This window comes from Hyla sarda, chromosome 7 (genome assembly GCF_029499605.1).
Source record: "Hyla sarda isolate aHylSar1 chromosome 7, aHylSar1.hap1, whole genome shotgun sequence".
Taxonomy (NCBI): Eukaryota; Metazoa; Chordata; class Amphibia; order Anura; family Hylidae; genus Hyla; species Hyla sarda.
In genome coordinates this window covers 114149589-114173046 of record NC_079195.1, presented here as the reverse complement: position 1 = coordinate 114173046, position 23458 = coordinate 114149589, and the positions used below count along the sequence as shown (strand labels likewise).

The 23458-nt window shown below is 44.7% G+C and overlaps 1 protein-coding gene and 1 pseudogene across 3 annotated transcripts in view; one reads left to right on the top strand and one right to left on the bottom strand.

Moving 5' to 3' along the window:
• Positions 1 to 23458, top strand: part of NPFFR1 (neuropeptide FF receptor 1) — a 458339-nt gene that overhangs the window by 138273 nt on the left and 296608 nt on the right. The gene's annotated exons all lie outside the window — the stretch shown is intronic.
• LOC130283585 (U2 spliceosomal RNA) lies at positions 8630 to 8738 on the bottom strand (annotated as a pseudogene).

The following is a 23458-nucleotide window of genomic DNA, read 5'->3' as shown; positions in this document are numbered from 1 at the left end:
AACTTTAAATTCTCGGCGCTCTGCTAGGGACTTCTCCTACCCCGCCAGGGCCGATCCGAGGACCTCACTGAACCATCCAATCGGTAGTAGAGACATGCAGTGTGTACAAAGGGCAGGGACTTAATGAACCCGAGCTTATGACCCGCACTTAGTTGTGATTCTTCTTTCCTGGCAAATAATTGCAATCCCTGATCCCTATGGGGAACGGGGTTCAGCGGGTTACCCACACCTGTCGGTGAAAGATAGATACACGCTGGTCCGTTCAGTGTAGCGCGCGTGCAGCCCCGGACATCTGAGGGTATAACACACCTGTTATTGCTCGATCTCGCGAGTGATCGTGCAATGTAAGGGGTTATTAAAGCCTCTTGGGTACTGCTGATGCCTACTCCTGACTGCTCCTGTGTCTTTCAGGAACTACTTGGCTTCATGATGCTTCTGGGCTTGGGCCTTTAATTTTGGGATTTTTTAAATACATACATACATGCTTAATTTAAATTTCAACATTCATGGTGCAATGTATGTGGTTATTAAACACTCTTGGGTAGTGTTTTTTTCATAGTAATAAACTTGAATTTTCCACAATAATAACCATTACACCATTGAACGATTGTTGCATGTGATTTTGTTGGTAAAATTTTCAAAAAAAAATACGCAGAGGGATGAACTCTGCTTCTTTATTTCATAAAAAATTATTTTATAGAAGAATGTCTTTTGGTGGTCCACCATCCTGCATTATAGAGTCTTCTGGACTCTTGGATATGTGCTTGTTCTTAAACAAAGGTACAAAAACCAAAAATGGCCGGTCAGGGCTATGGAGACGTTGCGCCTACATCTTACGGCCACATGAGACCTGTGGGTGCTTGTGCGATTAGGTCCTTTGTACCCACATGGTAGGGTCCGCAAATTTGGATTTAAATTTCAAATAAAAAAATCACACATTTCAATGGTCTCCTCATGCTGCAGCCAACTCCAGGCTGCGTCATTCTGGCAATATATAGAGAGCACTCGCTGTCCTAAATTTTCATTAAAATTTTTCCTCAAAAATGTCTTTTTTATTAGGGATTATGAAGCTTTGGTGCGTACTCATGCATCAGCCAACTCCAGCCTGTGTCATTGAGGCAATATATGGTTTACTGATGGCGCTGCTGGGCCTGAGTCTGAGGATTTCAAATTTTCTCATAGGTAGCTCCCGCTATCCAAAAGTCTTCTTCATAAATTTCTACAATTGTTGTGTTTTTTTTGAGGGATTGTGAAGTCCTAGTGTGTACTCATGCATCAGCCAACTCTAGGCTGTGTGATTCAGGCAATATATAGGTAGCACCCTCTGTCCGAAATATTCTTAATATTTTTTTTTAAATGGTTGTTTTTTCTTTGGGATTCTGAAGCCCTGGTGTGTACTCAATGCTGCTTCCTGCTACACTCTGTCAGCCCGTTGGTCCTGCGACAGTGTGTTACTCCGCCTCCACATCCTCCACTGTGTCTTAAGCCTCCACTGCCCAGACAAGTCTCAGTGGCCCTTCAGCATACCATGTGTGCAGGTCACGGCGGTGTCACGCTGTTCTTCACATGGTTTGCCTTGGCGAGAAGTCTTGGAAACAATGGCCGGTCAGGGCAATGGAGACGTTGCGCCTAAATCTCATGGCCACATGAGCCCTGTGGGGGCTTGTTGGATTTGGTCCTTCATACCGACACGCTGGGGTATGGGACACGCAAAGGTTGTTTATAAATTTTTCAAATCAAAAAATGATGGCGCTGCTGGGCATGGGTCTGGGAATTTCAAATTTTCTCCTGGGTGACACCCGCTATCCAAAATCTTTTTCAAAAATTTCTAAAATTGTGGTGTTTTTTGGGGGGGATTGTGAAGCCCTGGTGTGAACTTGTGCATCAGCCAACTCCAGGCTGTGTCATTCAGGCAATATATGGGTTACTAATGCCGCTGTGGGGCCTGGGTCTGATAATTTCAAATTTTCTCATAGGTAGCACCCGCTATCCAAAATCTTTTTAAAACATTTCTAAAATTGTGGTGTTTTTTGGGGGGAATTGTGAAGCCCTGCTGTTTACTTGTGAATCAGCCAACTCCAGGCTGTGTCATTCAGGCAATATATGCTTTACTGATGTTGCTGTGGGGGCTTGTTGGATTTGGTCCTTCGTACCCACACAATGGTGTCCAGGACACTCAAAGTTTGTTTTAATTTTCAAATAAAAAAATTATGGCGCTGCTGGGCCTGGGTCTGGTAATGTCAAATTTTATCATAGGTAGCACCCGCTATCCAAAAGTCATCTTCATAAATTTCTAAAATTGTGGTGTTTTTTTTTTTGGGGGGGGGGTTGTGAAGCCCTGGTGTGTACTCGTGCATCAGCCAACTCCAGGCTGTGTCTTTCAGTCAATATATGGGTTACTGATGCCGCTGTGGGGCCTGGGTCTGGTAATTTCAAATTTTCTCATAGATAGCACCCGCTGTCCAAAATCTTTTAAAAAAATTTCTAAAATCGTGGTGTTTTTTGGGGGGGATTGTGAAGCCCTGGTGTGTACTCGTGCATCAGCCAACTCCAGGCTGTGTCATTCAGGCAATATATGGGTTACTGATGCCTCTGTGGGGCCTGGGTCTGGGAATTTCAAATTTTCTCATAGGTAGCACCCGCTGTCCAAAATCTTTTTCAAAAATTTCAAAAATTGTGTTTTTTTTGGGGGGGGATTGTGAAGCCCTGGTGTGTACTCGTGCATCAGCCAACTCCAGGCTGTGTCATTCAGGCAATATATGGGTTACTGATGCCGCTGTTGGGCCTGGATCTGGGAATTTCAAATTTTGTCATAGATAGCACCCGCAATCCAAAATCTTCGGTTTAAATTTCTTAATTCATCTTTTAATCTTAGGGATTGTGAAGGCCTAGTGCCTACTTATGCTGCTGGCAACTCCGGGCTGTGCCATTCATTCACTATATGGTCTCCTCATGCTGCCAACACCTCCATGCTGTGTCATTCAGCCACTATATGGTCTCCTCATGCTGACAACATGTCCATGCTGTGTCATTCAGCCACTATATGGTGTCCTCATGCTGCCAACACCTCCACACTGTGCCATTCAGCCACTATATGGTCTCCTCATACTGCCAACACCTCCACGCTGTGTCATTCAGCCACTATATGGTCTCCTCATGCTTCAACCTCATCCAAACTGTGTCATTCAGCCACTATATGGTGTCCTCATGCTGCCAACACCTCCAAACTGTGCCATTCAGCCACTATATGGTCTCCTCATGCTGCCAACACCTCCACGCTGTGTCATTCAGTCACTATATGGTCTCCTGACACTGATGCCACCACCAGGCTCTGTAATTGTGCTGCTGTGCGGCAGTGATTCTAAAAGCGATGCTGGAAATTGGCATGATATTCTGAATAACAGTATTATTTCACTAACCCAGCACACTCCATATGCGTTTTAGAACACAGCAAAGTGTTCTATACCCCTATAGAGGCTGTATGTAGGCTAGAAATATCCTTTTTAAATATAGATTCGCCGCGAAAAAATTAGAATCGAAACAAACTTTATCAGAAAATTCGGCAAATCGACCAAATCAAATTTTTGAAAAGTTTGCTCATCTCTAACTACTATGTCCGTTTGTGCTAAATTCTGACTATGCCTGCTTGAGCTTTTACCTTGTATTTATCTTGTCATTTTATCTGGGTTTTTAGCCATGATTATATAGCATGCTCCTTGTACTTTAGTCTGTGTTACATTAGTCAGTTTTAGGTTTATGTTTGTTCATTCTGCTCTGTCTGCATTCACTCTGTGTCTCAGTCTAGCTTCTACCCTGTGCTCTGTATGTTATATTCTTGTTTGGTATTCTGAAGTCTATTCAGACTCATCTGGTTCTAGTCTAGTGTTTCATGTATTATATTTCTGTTTCCTACTGGGTCAGCATTTTGTCCACATGGTGGAGTGTGTCCACTGGCCAGTAGCCTATTTGGCTTTATTAATGGTTACTCCTATAGTGGAGTGGGGAGTCCAGATTGTATGTTCTGTGTCCCAGTGTGAACAGTGTCCTATATTTATATCCTGTTTGGTTGATTTGATCTTTGTCTTTTGTACCTGTTTGTGAACAGTATTCTATGTTACCTGTTCAGTTTAGTATTTTGGCTCTCAGTTCTTCTGATTATCCCCTTCATCTCCTGGATTCTGCTGTATACTCATATAATGCCTAGTCTTGTTAATTTTATCATGTCTGCCATTTATCTAATATCTGGTTAATGAACTGTTTGTTAGTTCACTATAGTCTGCTCTGTTTGTGAGTTTATATTCTGCCCTGTTGCTATTTGTATTCTGTCTGGTATATCTGGTTGTCTAATAGTTTTCTGTTTCTGTTTTGTTCTGTGACCGACGATGTATATTATGTGTTCTTATGCCACTGAACTTTAGCGCATAGAGGGACCGGCGCCCAGTTGTCAATCCATAGTTTAGGGTGTATGTGCAAGTAGGCAGGGAGAGTGTTTTAGGGTCAGTTTAGGGCTCACTCTCCCTGTCCCCCTGGTCGGTCATGACAATCTATGCACTAGACACTTTCTGAAACCTTTTGGGTAATGTGTTATCCCGTCCTCAAATCCTGACCCCATATTCCCTCCTCATATCCCAACCCCAAATCCCCATCTCATATCTCGACCCTATTTCCCCTCCTCATATCCTGACCTCATATCCCGACCTCATATCCCGTTCTCATATCCCGTCCTTATATCCCAACCTTATATCCCATCCCCATATCCCATCCCCATGCTATATTATAATAATAACTATTATTATTATACTAGCTGAGTACCTGGCGCTGCCTGTTTTTTTCTGCCTAATCCTTGTGGGGGAGAAAAAGCAACAAAGGAGAAAACGTTCGACCTCATATCATGTCCTCATATCCGTTCCCCGTATCCTGTCCCCATATCCCATCCCCATGTCCCATCCCCATATCCTGTCCCCATGTCCCCTCCCCATATCCTACCCCCATATCCCGTTCTCATATCCCGTCCCCCCATCCTGACCTCATATCCCAACCTCATATCCCGTCCTGATATCCCTTCCCCATATCTAATTCTCATTTCTAATCCCCATGCCCCATCCTCAGGTGGGGCTGAGTTGTGATAAAGATATTGTAAGCTTAAAATAAAAGGGGTGTGGCTTAAAGGGTGGGCATGTATTTTCAAGATGGGGCATGGAATGCGGAGAGGGTGTGGCTTGCCAGCTGGACTGACTCATTCCCCAGGAGATGCAGAGCGAAGCTTGTGGAGTAAGGTACCCATACCATGGGGTAGGTTAGGGTTAATTTAACTATTATATGTTTTTATTTGACTACAGTGGTCCCTCAACATACGATGGTAATTTGTTCCAAACGAGCCATCGTTTGTCGAATCCATCGTATGTTGAGGGATTCGTGCAATGTAAAGTATAGGAAGCTGTACTCACCTGTCCCCCCCCCCCCCCCGCTCGAGATGGTGTCCCCGCCGCTCCAATGGTGACCCCCGCCTCTGCTGTCTTCTCCGGTCCTCTGCTGTCTTCTCTGGTCCTCTGCTTTCTTCCGCAAGGCCTTACTGGGCCTGCGTAGCGACGTCATTAAGCCGCTGCGTACGCCATTCCTATTGGATGACGTGCGCAGCAGCGTATTGACGTCATCGGAGAGGGCCGAGAAGACACCGGAAGACCAGCGCTGGACCCGGAGGGCACCCCGGAGCATTGTGGAGGGGTAAGTAATACTTACCGCACCACACGGGGAACATTAAGCTGCTATCCGGCAGCAGCTTAAGCATTTGGCGCTGCCGGATAGCACTTAATGCGACATAAAAAAGCATCGTATGTCGATGCTGATATCGACATGCGATGGCCTCTGAGAGGCCATCGTATGTCAATTTCATCATATGTCGGGGCCATCGTAGGTCGGGGGGTCACTGTATTTGACATATAAGTAACATGTGACCAAGTATTATTGAAATATCTCCAGCCATTCAGTAGTTATGCTAGAACATGCATTTCCCATAGATTTGCATTGGACTTTAAACAAAACCCCCAACTGACGCAATGAGGGTAGGTTAGGGTTAAATTAACTAGCATATATTTTTTGTGGACATATAAGTAACATGTCCTCACTTCTTTGAAAAAGCCAGGGTACACTGGCGAAACGTCAGCAAGAGGGGCTATAATGTTTTTAATAATCGGCATCCTAGTGACACTATAGCAAAATTCTAATAGGGTGGGGGTTTTCTATAGTCAGCGGTGGCGACACTGTCTGGCTTAATTAGACCTTTCCACTGTGACACTGATCACAAGACATCTGGGCAAATTTGACCTAAGTTGTAGTCACATGGTGGATGACCGGACTTTTTAACATTTTTTCACTATGGTACCAATAGCACAACTTATAATTTAGTGGTTACAATAAAAGTTAAGTTTTATTAATTCAGTTAAGTAGTCTCTAGTTTAGGGCAGTCCTTCGGGGATGTGTCCCTAAAATTGTAATTTTCATATAAGTAACATGTGACCAAGTATTATCAAAATATCTCCAGCTGTTTTAAAGTTATGCAGTAACATACTGTATATTTCCCATAGACTTGTATGAGACTTTAAACAAAAACCCAGACTCTCACAAATGGGAGTGGGTAAGGGTTAATTTATCTATTCTATGTTTGTAGTTGACATTTAAGTAATATGTGTACCCATTTTCAGCCGTTTGGAAGTGAGGCTGGAACACACACACACATGTTGAGTTTTATATATATATATATATATATACTAGCTGAATACCCGGCATTGCCCAGTTTTTCCTTCCTAATCCTTGTTGGGGAGGAAAATAAACAAAGGAGGAAGCTTTTGACTTCATATACCATCCTCATATATATTGTTGTCATATCCCAACCCCATATGCCGACCTCCTTTCCCAACCTCCTATCTCGACCTCTTATCCCCTCCTCCTATCCCGTCCTCCTATCCTGATCTCCTATCCCATCCTCCTATCCCGGCCTCCTATCCCGTCCTCCTATCCTGACCTCCTATCCCAACCTCCAATCCCGACCTCCTATCCTGACCTCCCATCCCGACCTCCTATCCCGTCCTCATACCCGACCTGTAATATGTGTACCAGGTATTGAAATATCTCCAGCTGTACGGAAGTTATGTGAGAACATACATTTTCCTTTGATTTGCATGGGACTTTAAACAAAAACCCCGACCCTCACAAATGGGGGTAGTTAAGGGTTAAATTAACTAATTTTAAGTGGACATATGAGTAACATGTGACCAAGTATTATGGAAATATCTCCAGCCATTTGGAAGTTATGCAGTAACATATATTTGCAAGAGACTTGTATGGGACTTTAAGCATAAACCCCGCCCCTGGCAAATGGGGGTAAATAAGGGTTAAATCACCTATCCTATGTTTGTTGTTGACATATAAGTAACATGTGTGCCAAGTTTCATGTTAATATCTTTAGCCGTTTGGACGTGATGCTGGAACGTACACACACACACATACACACACATTGAGTTTTATATATATATATATATATATATATATATATATATACACATATATAGATAGACTGATAAAGGGGTCAAGTTATTTTCCTTAGGGAGAGGAACACTGCTTCCAGTGTAAAACGGAGATTCAAAAAGGCCATTGGCACTCCACAGGCTTTCTGGGTAAGGAATATGCAATGTAAGAAGCAAGCGAGCATGCTCATGTAGCATGCCCTAAGATCAGCTCTGGCTCCAGTTACAAAGTCTCAGAAGCTGATTGGGATTTATGCCAAGCCAGAATTCTCCCCAGAAGGGAAGAGGACCCATTTGCAGACAACTGTTTCGGGGTTCTTTTTATTTTTTTTATTTTTTTAAGAGCCGAGGCAAGTGCTCTCTATCACCCAAAGTGCAAGAAAAAGTGCAAAGGTGTCACACTAAAAAAACGTGCACAAAGGATGCGGTCTATTGCTAAGCCATTCTCCAACAGGAGAGAGGCCCCTCAACAAACCTACCCTTCACCTCCGGACCAAAAGGCACCTGCAAGGATCCAGGTTCGATGCCCCTTTTTCGCCGAAGCTATTAAGGGGCTGAAAATGCTCCTGGCTTCAACCTAGGCGTTAACAAAGGTATCAGCCTAGGAGCCGTATACTGATGGCATCTAGACCGAAGCCAAGATGCCCAGGGGTTTCAGGGAGGTAAAGAACCTAATGGCCACACACATCTCCCCTAGACCGCCAGGAGGGACACCCAGAAGGGCTACCACATGATAATCCTGTGTACAAAAGCAGACACATAAAAGTGGCACAGTGACAAACAAAAAAAATAAGAAATAAGTGGACGAGTGCAGATATACTGCCCGGTCATCCAGCCGGATCTATAAAAATTTCCCTGATCCTAGCAAGAAGGCCAGGATACCAAGGGTGAGGGCCAAAGGTGAAGAGTAATGGTGCAGTGCTTTCACTCAGTGAGTTATAACACCCAGTGAGTTTCGGCACCTCAGGGTCACCACTCCCCGAGGCACAAAAGTTCCTCGGCTTTACACCCCTCTACCTCATGGCGAGACCCCGAGGAAACAGGTCACGTCAGGACAGCCGTCGAGCTGATTCCTCAGAACCAGCCCCGATACACCTGCCCCCTCCATGCAGCACCCATCCCCCCCAGGCCCACACCGGTGGGACTTATCCACCGATATAAAACTGATAAAAACATATACTACACTTGATCTTAGCCAAAAGGCAGAGAAGCGATTTGTTTCGGGGTTCTTGCCCTTCATCAGTACAGAGTAGGGTGGTGTAGCTTAGCTGAGGATGAGAGACCTGTGACTAGCTAAAGGGATCTGTCAGGGAGAGGAACACCGCTTCCGGTGTAAAACGGAGATTCAAAAAGGTGGTGTGATTAGTTACATTGCATATTCCCATATATATATATATATATATATATATATATATATATATATATATACAAGGCATATATATATGCCTTGATAAATAATGCATTCAATACCCAGATAAATAGTACCATACATTAAGCATCCAAATAAATAGTGCAATAGATTGACCAAATGAAATGCATGCAGTACTGAAATGCCAAAATAAATAGTTAAAAGCTATCCTTTAAACTCTTTATCCTATCTTTGTACATAATGTAACTCTACCAAACCCAAAACATTTCCATACAGTAATCAATTCCGCCCCCCAAAGGTGGTGATAAAACACTACTGCAGTCTTTCTATAAATCTATATACTGCTTATGCCGGTATCCAGCAGATCCAGGTGGTGCTGAATAGAAACTAAGGGGCAAAGCATTGTGGATGGGTCTGCCATTGGTGTCTTGATCTCTTTACAAATGAGAGCAGAGTCTAGAGATGCTATGGTGAACGTTATTGATGTCTGCAACATCATCCAGCATGACTTGTTTGGTAGTGGGTGGCACAAAACTTCACATGAGGGAAAAGAAAACGCTGCCACTAACAATATCTGCCAAGCCTATCCTGCAAGTGGAGGTGCATTCACACATACTTCAATTTATTCCATTTCAAAATTGAACTACAATTGAGCTAATAAAAATGCACATTAAACTTGTGGCCTCAGTCTATTAGCCTACAAAAAGGAAAAAAAAAAAAACTACTCAGATTTGACAAGCACTACTGTTACAAATAGGTTTGTTATTTTCTGAAAGACAATGTAATATAACACCATTTTATTTAAATAATCAAAATTCCATGTAGTCAGAAAATGTAGGTTAGACAGTTACAGCTGGATATACTGTATATATAAATATATGTATATATAAATATATATGCCAGGTTGATAAACTTAGTTTATCTGCGTATAACTAAAACATATATCAATATATTTCTACAATATCAAAATTCTGGGTTACTAAACCTTGATTTCACACGTGAAAGATTTCATCACAAATATGTCAATAAAAATCTGGATTTCTTGGCATATGTCAAAATTGAATACATAAACTGCTAACACATTTTAGGCTTTCTTAGGCTTATTATAGCAAAATTCAACATATTGGCCCTCATTTACTATTGCAAACCCCACATGTTTTGTCGGGTTTTGCGCCAGATTCTGTCGCATTGCACCAGAAATTCTGTCTGCGTCAGATTTTGCACCAGAATTGAAAAACACCGACTAACTCTCCATTTTGCCAAGAAAACCTGGTGTGGCCACCGGGGAAAGGGGGCATGTTCCCGACATTTTCACAGAAAAAAACAACATATTTACTAAGGTTTCCACATAAAATGTGGTGGAGGAAAACCAGACAGATCAAAACATGTGTAAAAAAAAAAGCAAAGTGTAGGGAAAGTGGAAAATGTAGGGAAACCTTAGTAAATACTGTGGACAATAAATTGTAGGGAATTAAAACCCACAAAGAAACCTAAACTCCACTCTTAGTAAATGAGGGCCAATGTGTGCAAGTTTATTATCAATACCAATAAATCCTGGTTTTATGAACAATCCATGTACAGGATTTTTTCTCACATGGAATTATATTTATGCAAAAAGTATAAGTGTTAAGATGACATGTTATTTTAACCATAAAGGGGGAAATTACATCTCAAACACTGGATGAGAAGACAAACTGCATTTCTTACTAACAAAAATGTAAAAATGAATGAAGATACATTTTACACCAATACACCAATATAAATGAACTTAATACATATATATATTACTTACTTACTTACCATATTATATATATAAACCCAGCTGCTATCGTAGTCTGGGGACCCACCTGTTATGGCGGACACCAGCGATCATGCTGATATCTACCAATACCGATCAATACTGTGGCAATGCGGCAGCTCTGATGGCTCATCTGATTACATGCAGCACGACTGTGGGGATCACAAGAGCCAAGATGGCAGATGAAAGTCTCCTTACCTGACTCCAGCTGCTCTCACAGGTTCTTCTTCTCTGGTTTGTCTTCTAGCAGACCAGAGAAGTAGATTGCTGATAATACTGATCAGTGCTATGCTATGATTGCTATAAATAGTCTCCTATGGGGACATAAAAAATTTGAAAAAAATATGAATAAGCCCCTCCTCTAATAAAAATGCCAATAGCAGTGTGCAGAGATGCAGAGCAATGTACATTACTCTGCATCTCTGCACCCTGCCAATGGCGTCTATCACCCTCTCTCTGTTTAACAATAATTTTTATTGAAAGTTTTAAAATTGCATTGAGTTGTCACACTACAACAGTGTTCAATATATGTAGAAATGTCCATGTTTTAGTGAATGCAAAATAGTAGTCGTTGACTTAAAGAAGATATCCCATGCAGCAAAGAAAAAAAAAATACCTAGCCATTCCATAGCATATTCACCTACCACCTCTCTGACATGTTTGTGATTTTTTTCCCGCCCCCCATTCACCGGCTATTCAGCTCATAAATTCCAGTTACTTCCTGGTTATGGTGGCTATGCCTGTGATCTCAAAGACTACATTTCCCTGCATGCACTGCTCACATTTCCTGCCTTCAGCTGCCTGAGCAGAGAGCTTGTTACCACCCCTAACTTATGTTAGTCACTCCCACATAACACTGCGCTCCAATCATATCCCTATACAGCAGGGGGGCCACGAGGAAACAAAATGTAATCTCAATGCACAGAGAGAGGGACCCTGGAGTTGAAGCTGCAGTTTTACACTGTAAAATCACTCCCTCCCCCTCCTGCTTTACACTGACACAATCACCTCCCCCCTTCTCTGCCCTGCACTCCTCTCTCCCCAGTGCTCAGTGTGACAGCTCCCTCCCCTCCCCCCTCTCCTCCGTTCTCAGTATAAAAACATTAGCAAGGAGAGGGGAGAGAATCAGCCTGTTTGCTGACTCTGCTATGATCTGAATCAGCCGGCATATAGGCAGTGCTGCTCAGCCAATCACTGCAGAACAGAGGGAGGACAGTGTGAATATTCATCAGATGGGAGGGGCTAAGGCCGAGCACAGGGAGCTCTCTGCAGCACAGGGGTTTTCTGGGTAATTGTCACGTCACGGCCCCGGGATGCTGCTGATAACAGCCTGAATAGGGGGTCGAAAGTCATGAAAACCTGGAACAGCTGAATTTCCTGTCAGACAGAAGAATGCAGAAAAAGCTTGTTTCTAAGCAGCATTGGTAATGGAAGTGATTTACAAACCTATATAACTTTACCTTCTGCACTAAAAGCTGAACAATTATTTACTGTGAGACTTGTCCTTTAATCTTAATATCAACAGCTTCCTGAACTTTTGGTTATTATTTTACATAATTAAAGTGACATAAACAAAATAAATTAACATGGCAGTATAGAAAGATAGAAAATCGCGGTCTAATAGTTTTATTATAAGAGATTATCACAGAGTGTTATGAATAAATGATGGAGAATTTATATTGGTGTTCATTATTTGCTAATTCGGATTCAAGTTCAGGGTTCCTCCAGTTGCCTCCTCTTGCAGAATCATTCACCTAGGATTATTGGTAAACACACAAAATATTAGTGTATAGTAGTGTTGTATTCGCGAATATCGCATATTCGTGAATTCGCGAATATTCGCGAATATAGCACTATATATTCGTAATTAGGAATATTTGTATTTATTTTTATTTTTTTTTTTCACAGTACACATCACAGTGATCACCCCTCTCTGCTTCCAGCTTGTGTGGTATAGAGAAGGCTCTAATACTACTGTGTGAGACTGGTGTGCGAATTTTCGCATATGCGGAAATTTGCATATGCTAATTTTCGCATACGCGAATTTTCGCATATGCAAAAATAAAACGCGAATATAAGAATATGCGAATTTAGCAAATATATGACGAATATTCGTCCATATATTCACGAAATATCGCGAATTCGAATATGGCCTATGCCTCTCAACACTAGTATATAGGTATAAGGACAGCAAAATTAATAAATGGCTATGGTGGTTTGTAAACATCAACCCAGCTTTTCCATAAAGAGACACAATTATCTCTTTTACCTCTTTGGCTAGCAAGAGATAACTCACATTGGTAATCCATATACAACCTATTTGTTAGCTGATGTAAAGATGGAGAGTTTTTAGATTTCCATCTAGAAGCTAAGAGTAGCCTTGAGGTCAGACATATGTGACAAATTGGTACCTGGATTTCCCTAGGTATGTCATCAATAGTGATGAGCATGAATACTAGAAATAGTAACATACTTCATAAGGTTGAAAAAAGACTTCATTCAAATCCTCAGAGTCTGTTCAGGAAGGAAGGCCCGGCCCTCAAGTCCTGGAAAGATTGACTGGCTAAAATGAACTCAAAGATCACACTTTGGAGTACAAGACAGCTCTCGATTGAGGGCAAAACACTTGTCTTGCGGAGTGAAGTTTTGCCTGAGATAAAGTACACACAGTACGCACAGGCCTGGCCCCCCCCCCCTGGCCACCTTTTGCAGGGCCATCACCTGGACTGTGTTTTGCCTCATTTGGGGCAAAATGGACAGAGTTAAATGGACTGTTATGTACAAGGAGCCCAGCAAGGGTGGGAAGGGAGTCCCCGATATCCCCACTCTGCTGTGGACTTCTTTTGCATTTGTCAGCATTGGTCGAAAAGAAAGGCTCTGCGGGCAGGTCCGTGTCCCGCCTGTTTCTCCTTGTTCAATGGAAGAGTTGTCTGGGACAGGTGGGACAGATCCATACCTTACAACTGGCACACTCCCTGGTACTATGGGGAAGTTGTCCGGTTCATAGGGGAACACCAACTGGAGGGACTCAAGCCAGACTTGTGGAAGCCTATGTCTGTTTACAAGCTCATCAGAGCTAAGGACTTGCTGGAGCCAGTTCCAGGGCTCCCTAAGGCCACGGCAGAGTTTGTTTGGGACAATGTAGCCTCTGCAAAGCCAATCAATGGACACAAGGACTTGTCGTGGATGGCCATTCAGGGGAGATTATCTCTGAGGTCATTCATGCATGTCCGTGACCTGTGCAAAATCAGGTACTGCCCCAGGTGCCCCTATGTGGAGGAAACATCTATGCACGTCTTTTGGTAGTACCCCTTTGCGCAGGGCCTATTGAACGCCATTTAACCTGAATTTAGAGACTCGGTACACAGGAACAACCTTTCCTACCATTCGGTGCTTTATGGACTTTTTCCTGGGGTTCACGATGTGGAGGCCATCCAGGAGGCCTAGCGCCTTAGGAACTGTTTTAGGGATGCTATATGGCTGGCCAGGAATCGCCTCATCTACAACAGGGAGGACATGTCCGTCCAGGACTGCCGCAGGCTGGTCCACAGCTGGCTTAGAGACAATCCCATCTTGGACCGCCCGGACGTTGATGAAGAAGAGGATTGAAAACCCTCTGCTTCCCCTACCTCCCCATACTTTTGCCCAGTAGTTTGACCATGTGATCTGCCCTCCCCCTACCCCCATTGACCCCCCGCCCCACAGACTGTAATATATTGTTTTTTTCAACTTTATTTATTCGATATCGAGTGATGGAGCGGAGTGTTAGCGTAGCATGTGGTACGGTGTATAGCTTAGGGAACCTGTGCTGTATATTGTACTGTCCTGATTTGTGTGATTGTAATTTATTGTATGACTTGTAATGACGAGTGAATGATGAATAAAGCTCTTTCAATACCTTCATAAGGTTGAAAAAAGACAGAGTCCATCAAGTTCAACCTATACCCCTAATGAGTCCCTACTGAGTTGATCCAGAGGCAGGCAAAAAACCCTCATACTAGAGGTAAAAATTCCTTCCTGACTCCAAATATGTATATATCAAAATAAATTCCTGGATCAACCTTCTGTCCCTATAAATCTAGAATCCTTAACCAGTAATGTTAACCATGTCCACCACCTCAGGCAGAGAATTCCACAGTCTTACTGCTCTTGCAGTAAAGAACTGTACTGGTGTAGAAACCCTCTTTCCTCTAGACTTAGAGGATGCCCCCTTGTTATAGATTATAGATACAGTCCTGGGTATAAATAGATCATGGGAAAGATCTCTGTACGGTCCCCTGATATAGTTATACATAGTTATTAGGTCTCCCCTAAGCCTTCTTTTTTCTAAACTAAATAACCCTAATTCCCTGTATTACTCTGGTTGCCCGTCTTTGAACCCTCTCCAGCTCCACTATATCTTTCTTTTACACTGGTGCCCAGTACTGTACACAGTATTCTATGTGTGGTTAGACTAGTGATTTGTACAGCGGTAGAATTATTTCCTTGTCGTGGGCAATAATACCCCTATTGATGCACCCCATAATTTTATTTGTCTTGGTAGCAGCTGTCCGACACTGGTCACTACATCTAAATGTAGATGTAGACTCCAAAGTCCTTTTCCAAGTCAGTCGTCCCAAGTGTGCTCCCGTTTAGAGATGTCGCGAATTGTTCGTCGGCGAATTTAGCATGTTCGTGTTCGCATCGCCGGGCGAACATATGTGAAATTCGATCAGCCGCCTATACTTTAACATTGCAGTAAACTTTGACCCTGTGAGTCAGAGTCAGCAGACACATTACAGCCAATCAGCATCAGTCCCTCCCTTCCAGACCCTCCTACCTCTTGCACAGATGCCATTTTAGCCTCATTCAGCATGCTACAGGCTTAGGAAGTGGAGGGTTAGAGAAGCTGCTCCTGCTGTATAGGGAAAGCGATAGCTAGGTTGCTGCTAGGTGGTGTATTCAGGGTACAGTTTACTCCTAAAGCACTAGTGTAACCTCTGCTTTAAGGACAGCACCCAAAAAAAGCCCTTTTTAGGGCTGAAAGATATCAGTCCTGGTTGGGAGGGAACCGCTGGTTAAAAGGGGTACTCCAGAATCAAACTTAAGTTCCTTCAAGCAACTATCTACTACAGTATTCAAAGGGCTGAAAGATATCAGTCCGTTAGTCTTGCAACAGCTGGAGGCACCCTGGTTGGGAGGGAACCGCTGGTTAAAAGGGATACTCCAGAATCAAACTTAAGTTCCTTCAAGCAACTAACTAATACAGTATTCAAAGGGCTGAAAGATATCAATCCATTAGTCTTGCAACAGCTGCAGGCACCCTGGTTGGGGACCACTGCATAAAAGAGGAACTCCGCTGGCAAGTTTTTTTGCTCATTGTCACACTAGTGCAAATCACATTAGGTGTGACAGTTGTGCAAATTAAAAAAAAAATACCATTTTTGGCTGTTAAATAAAATCAGTTGTCACTGTTAGTTCACGTCACAGTTGCCATTTTTCCTGCCTGCAGGGCAAATTGTGTCACCCTAGTGCAAATCACAATAGGTGTGACAGTTGTGCAAATTTAACCAAAAAAATAACAGTCAGAGGAAGGCCACCCCGCAGGGGCCGTGGTGGTGCTGGGATTCCCTTTGGCCCTAGAATGGCCAGTGTTCAGAGGCCACGTACCCTGAACCCCCAAAGTTCTGAGGACTTAGTTGACTGGCTATCACAAGACACCTAATCTACTACTAAAGCTTCCGCTCGGAACATTGATGCACCGTCCTTCTCCTCTAGCTTAGCTTTGGGCACCTCCCATGCTACCACTTGCCCGCCTGCCGCCACCACAACCAACACTAGCACCACAGCAGCTTTACTTGATCCTTCAGAGGAGTTATTTACACATCAGTTTGAAGACATGAGTGATGCACAACCATTATTGGCAGAGGATGTAGTTAACAGGGATATGTCTCAGTCAGGCAGCATTACACACATGGACGTACGGTGTGATGATGATATTGTACATGCTGCTGCTTCCTTTCTTGAGGTGTCAGATAGCGGTGAAGGTGTTGATGATGATGATGTGTCCGTGGATGCCACGTGGGTGCACGCTAGAAGAGAAGAAAGTTCAGAGAGGGAGACAGAGAGGAAAGTTCAGAGAGGGAGACAGAGAGGAGGAGGAGACGAGTTGGAAGAAGGGGGAGGTCGTTGCAAGGAGCTAGTGGCACAGTCAGACAGCATGCATCGGCACCGGGGGTCAGCCAGATGGGACGCCAATCAACGCATGCTGTTGCCACCACCAGAATGCCATCATCGTAGAGCTCAGCAGTGTGGCATTTTTTTTGTGTGTCTGCCTCTGACAACAGGGAGGCCATTTGCAACCTGTGCCAGAAGAAACTGAGTCGTGGGAAGTCCAACACCCACCTAGGCACAACTGCTTTGCGAAGGCACATGATGTTACATCACAAATGCCTATGGGATCAACACGTCAGTACAAGCAGCACACAAAGTCAAAGCCGCCATCTTCCTCCTGGTCCAGCATCTTCAGCCAGGTCAACCACTGCTGCCCTCCTTGCCCCCTCTCAATCATCCGCCTCTCCGTCTCTCGCCTGAGCAGTTCCTGCTCATCTGCCCATAGTCAGGTGTCTGTCAAGGAGATGTTTGAGCGCAAGAAGACAATGACTCATAGTCACCCCCTAGCCCGGCATTTGATAGCTGGCTTGTCGGAACTGCTAGCCCGCCAGCTTTTACCTTACAGTGGAAATTTTTTTGCACAAAAGGCAATCCCCAACCTTTACTCCATTGTGCAAAAGGAAATTATGGCATGTCTGGCACACAGTGTAGGGGCAAGGGTCCATCTGACCACTGATACCTGGTCTGCAAAGCATGGTCAGGGCAGGTATATCACCTACACTGCTCATTGGGTAAACCTGGTGACGGCTGCCAAGCATGGAATGCATGGCTCTGCAGAGGAGTTGGTGACACCGCCACGACTTGCAGGCAGGCCTGCTGCCACCTCCTCTTTTCCTCCTACTCCATCCTCTTCCATAACCTCCTCGGCCGAGTCCTCTTCCACTGCTGCGTCTTGCACCCCCCCCCCCAGCTCCCCATGTGCTATTCCACATCCCGGATATGGCAGTGTCACGCCATCTTGGGGTTTGACTTGCCTCAAAGCGGAGAGTCACACCGCACCAGCGCTCCTGTCGGCCCTGAACGCACAGGTGGACCAGTGGCTGACTCCGCACCAACTGGAGATCGGCAAGGTGGTTTGTGACAATGGAACAAATTTGTTGACGGCATTGAGGTTGGGCAAGTTGACACATGTGCCGTGCGTGGCACATGTGTGTAATTTGATTGTACAACACTTTGTGCTCAAGTACCCAGGCTTACAGGATGTCCTGAAGCAGTCCAGGAAGGTGTGTGGCCATTTCAGGCGTTCCTACACGGCCATGGCGCACTTGTCAGATATCCAGCGGCGAAACAACATGCCAATGAGGCGCTTGATTTGCCACAGCCCGACACGTTGGAATTCAACACTCCTAATGTTCGACCGCCTGCTCCAACAAGAAAAAGCCGTCAACAAATATTTGTATGACCGGGGTGCTAGGACATCATCTGCGGAGCTGGGAATTTTTTTGCCACGTTACTGGAGGCTCATGCGCAATGCCTGTAGGTTCATGCGTCCTTTTGAGGAGGTGACAAACCCGGTCAGTCGCACCGAAGGCACCATCAGCGACATCACACCGTTTGTTTTCTTCCTGGAGCGTGCCCTGCGAAGAGTGCTGGATCAGGTAGATGAGCGTGAAGAGGAAGAGTTGTGGACACCATCACCACCAGAAACAGCCTTATCATCATCGCTTGCTGGACCTGCGCAACGCTGGAAGAGGATTGTGAGGAAGAGGAGTCAAAGGAGGAATGTGGCTTTGAAGAGGAGGAGGAAGACCAACCACAGCAGGTATCCCATGGTGCTCCTTGTCACCTATCTGGTTCCCGTGGTGTTGTACGAGGCTGGGGGGAAGAAGATTATACCTTCCCTGACATCACTGAGGACGAGGAACGGGACATGAGTAGCTCGGCATCCGTCCTTGTGCAAATGGGGTCTTTCATGCTGTCGTGCCTGTTGAAGGCCCCTCGTATAAAAAGGATGAAGGAGAATGACCTGTACTGGGTATCCACGCTACTAGACCCCCGGTATAAACATAAAGTGCCTGACATGATACCGCATTACAGCAAGGCGGAAAGGATTCAGCAGGTCCAAAATAAATTAAAAAGTATGCTGTACACAGTGTATAAGGGTCATGTCACAGCACAACAGAGATCTAACAGGGGAAGAGGTGAAAGTAATCCTCCTCCTCCTCCCACGAACACGCCGGCAAGGATAGGAAGCTGTACAGACATGCTGTTGATGGAGGACATACAGAGCTTTTTAAGTCCTACGCATCGCCACAGCACTTTGGGGTCCACCCTCAGAGAACAACTTGACCGACAGGTAGCAGACTACCTGGCCTTAACCGCAGATATCGACACTCTGAGGAGCGATGAACCCCTTGACTACTGGGTGTGCCGGCTTGACCTGTGGCCTGAGCTATCCCAATTTGCGCTCGAACTTCTGGCCTGTCCCGCTTCAAGTGTCCTGTCAGAAAGGACCTTCAGTGCAGCAGGAGGTATTGTCACTGAGAAGAGGAGTCGCCTTGGTCAAAAAAGTCTGGATTACCTCACCTTTCTTAAGATGAATGAGCGATGGATTCCGAAGGGACTGACACTGGGTGATACATTTGACTGAACAAGGCCTGATCAGATGAGCTGCCTTGGCCTAAAAATGGTTCACACGCTGCTGTATTCGAACTCTGAAAGCCGGATGACTTGCGTGACTTATCCGCCACCAACTAGGGTTCAAGCCGCAATGTTTTAGGGTACTTTCTGCCTGGCAAAACAAACATAATTTTTTAAGGCCGCTGCTACAGCAGCGGCTGCGACAATACCAAATTTTTCAGCCAGTTGTACATGCCTAATTTTTCTGGCTTCTGCTGCTGCACTTCTTATGGTGCTGCAATTTTTATGGCCGCTGCTACAGCTGCGACAATACCAAATTTTCCTGCCAGGTGTACATGCCTAATTTTTCTGGCCTCTGCTGCTGCACTTGTTATGGTGCTGCAATTTTTATGGCCGCTGCGACAATAACCAAATTTACCTGCCAGGTGTACATGCCTAATTTTTCTGGCCTCTGCTGCTGCACTTGTTATGGTGCTGCAATTTTTATGGCCGCTGCTACAGAAGCGGCTGCAACAATACCAAATTTTTCAGGCATGTGTACATGCCTAATTTTTCAGGTACTCTCTGCTGACATCTCTGTCCATTTTTGCAACCATGGATATTAGATGTATGCTAAGGGTAGCATGGGGGCTCAGAGATTAGCACTGCTGCTTGCAGCGCTGGGGCCTTGTTCAAATCCCACTATGTGCTGCCTCAAGGGGGGCTCTAAGTATGTGCTGCCTAATATGGGGGAATCTTATGTACTGCCTAAAGGGGAGCTCTAACTATGTGCTGCCTAACATGGGGGAATCTATGTGCTGCCTAAAGGGGGAATCTAACTATGTGATGCCTAAAGGGGGGATCTAACTATGTGCTGCCTAAAGGGGGCTAAAGCACGTTATTCCAAACCATTTAAGAATGTTAGGTGATTTATGCCCTTTATGGAATAAAACCAGACTCTGCCAAACTATGTAATAAAACCAAACTATGTAATTTTCCATGGGAGTATTGCCATGGATCCCACTCCGGCACGCCACAGTCCAGGTGTTTGTCCCCCTGAAACAACTTTTAAATCACTATTGTGGCCAGAAAGAGTCCCTGTGGGTTTTAAAATTCGCCTGCCCATTGAAGTCAATGGCGTTTCGCCGGTTCGCGAACTTTTGCGGACGTTATCATTCGCGAAACTAAAATGTTATGTTCGCGACATCACTACTCACGTTTAATAGATAATCCCAGCTCAGATTTTTCTTCTCCAAGTGCATTACCTTACATTTATCAGTGTGTGTGTGGAAGAGATAAAGCAGGCACATACGAAAATATGCCTTCTGTGTTTCTTCATTTTTGGAACCTTACATTTATCAGTGTTGAACCTCATCTGCCACTTCTCAACCCAAACCTCCAACCTATCCAGATCCATTTGTAATAGTGCACTGTCCTCCATAGTGTTTACCGCTTTACAGAGTTTAGTATCATCTGCAAAGATTGCTACTTTACTATACAACCCCTCTACACGGTCATTCATAAATATAATAAATAGACCAGGACTCAAGACTGACCCTGTGGTACCCCATTAGCAAAAGTCACCCATTCAGAATAAGTACCATTAATAACCACCCTCTGTTTCCCCTCACTGAGCCAGTTACTATGCACCAACCTTTTATGTGGCACCGAATCAAATGCTTTGGAAAAGTCCAGATAAACAACATCCAGTGATTCCCCATAGTCCAGTCTGGAGCTCACCTCCTCATAAAAGCTGATCGGGTTAATTTGACAGGACCGATCCCTCACAAAGCGATGCTGATATGGGGTCATACATTTATTTTTATCAAGATACTCCAAAATAGCATCCCTTAGAAAACCCTCAAACAATTTACATACAACGGAGATTTAAATAACAGGCCTATAATTCCCAGGGTCACCTTTTGACCCCTTTTTAAATATTGGCACCACATTTGCCATGCGCCAGTCCTGGGGAACAGTCCTTGTTACTATAGAGTCCCTGAATATAAAAAATTGGGGTCTATCTATTACATTACTTAATTCCTTTAGAACACAGGGTGGAATGCCATCTGGACCTGGTGATTTATCTATTTTGATTGTTTGTACTTCTTCCTGGGTTAGATAGGTGACCTGTACTGGGGATTTTACCTTATCTCGCTGTATTTCACCTGGCATTTCATTTTTCTCAGTGAATACAGTGGAGAAGAATTTGTTTAATATATTTGCTTTTTCCATATCCCCATTTATAATTTCTGACTCATAATTTTTTAAAGGGCCAACACTTTCATTTTTAATCCTTTTGCTAGTTTCCCTTTTTTTTGGCAATGAGTCTTTCTGTCTTCATTTTATCAGTGTTTTTTACACATTTTTCTCTATAGCTTTTTAATTCTTCTTCACTGCAGTCTTGTTTTAGTAGTGTAAATGCTTTATTGTTGTTGTTTATTGCCCCCCTTAACCTCTTAAGTACCTGTACGCCCTGCGCCCAGTCCCGGTAAATAACGCAGGGTCGCGCCGTGACCCTGCGTCATACCGGGTCGGTCCCATCGGCTAATGAAATCCGGGACCCTGGGCTAATAGCGTTCTGCAAAGTTGATCACCACATCTAAAATGAATGTGAAAGTTTACCGGCAGCTCAGTCAGGCTGAAAGTGCGATGTCCCGATAAGCTAGAAGACGAGCAGAGGTCCCCTTACATGCCTCTATCGTGTCCGATCGGCGATTCATTGCTCCAAGCCTGAAATCCAGGCTTGAGCAATCGACCGCCGATAACTCTGATCTTTTCCGTGTCAATGCACGGCAATGACCTGTGTAGCAGATCAGTGGGTGCAGAGTAATAGCCACTAGGGGGGCTATAACACTGCAAAAAAAAAAAAAATGTGTGAAAAAAATGTTAATAAAGATCATTTAACCCCTACCCTAATAAAAGTAAGAATCACCCCCCCCCCCCCATTTCCCATCTAAAATAAAAACCTTTGTAAATAAAAATGAAACTAAACATATGTGGCACCTCCGCGTGTGGAAATGTCCGATCTCTAAAATTATATGGTAAATTAAACTGCACAGTCAATGGCATACCTGCAAAAAAATTCCAAAGTCCAAAATAGCATATTTTTGGTCACTTTTTATATAATGAAAAAATGAATAAAAAGCAATCCAAAATTCTGATCAATATAAAAATGGTACCGATAAAAACTTCAAATCCCGGTGCAAAAAATCAGTCCTCAAACCGGCCCATACGCGGAAAAATAAAGTTATAGGGGTCAGAAGATTTTAAACGTATACATTTTCCTGCATGTGTGTCACGATGCCGGCTGGCAGGTAGTGGATCCTCTGTGCCAGAGAGGGATTGGCGTGGACCGTGCTAGTGGACCGGTTCTAAGCCACTACTGGTTTTCACCAGAGCCCGCCGCAAAGCGGGATGGTCTTGCTGCGGCGGTAGTGACCAGGTCGTATCCACTAGCAACGGCTCACCTCTCTGGCTGCTGAAGATAGGCGCGGTACAAGGGAGTAGGCAAAAGCAAGGTCGGACGTAGCAGAAGGTCGGGGCAGGCAGCAAGGATCGTAGTCAGGGGCAACGGCAGAAGGTCTGGAAACACAGGCAAGGAACACACAAGGAACGCTTTCACTGGCACTAAGGCAACAAGATCCGGCAAGGGAGTGCAGGGGAAGTGAGGTGATATAGGGAAGTGCACAGGTGAACACACTAATTGGGACCACTGCGCCAATCAGCGGCGCAGTGGCCCTTTAAATCGCAGAGACCCGGCGCGCGCGCGCCCTAGGGAGCGGGGCCGCGCGCGCCGGGAAAGAACAGACGGAGAGCGAGTCAGGTAGGGGAGCCGGGGTGCGCATCGCGAGCGGGCGCTACCCGCATCGCGAATCGCATCCCGGCTGGCAGCGGAATCGCAGCGCCCCGGGTCAGAGGACGTGACCGGAGCGCTGCCGCGGGGAGAGTGAAGCGAGCGCTCCGGGGAGGAGCGGGGACCCGGAGCGCTCGGCGTAACAGTACCCCCCCCCTTGGGTCTCCCCCTCTTCTTAGAGCCTGAGAACCTGAGGAGCA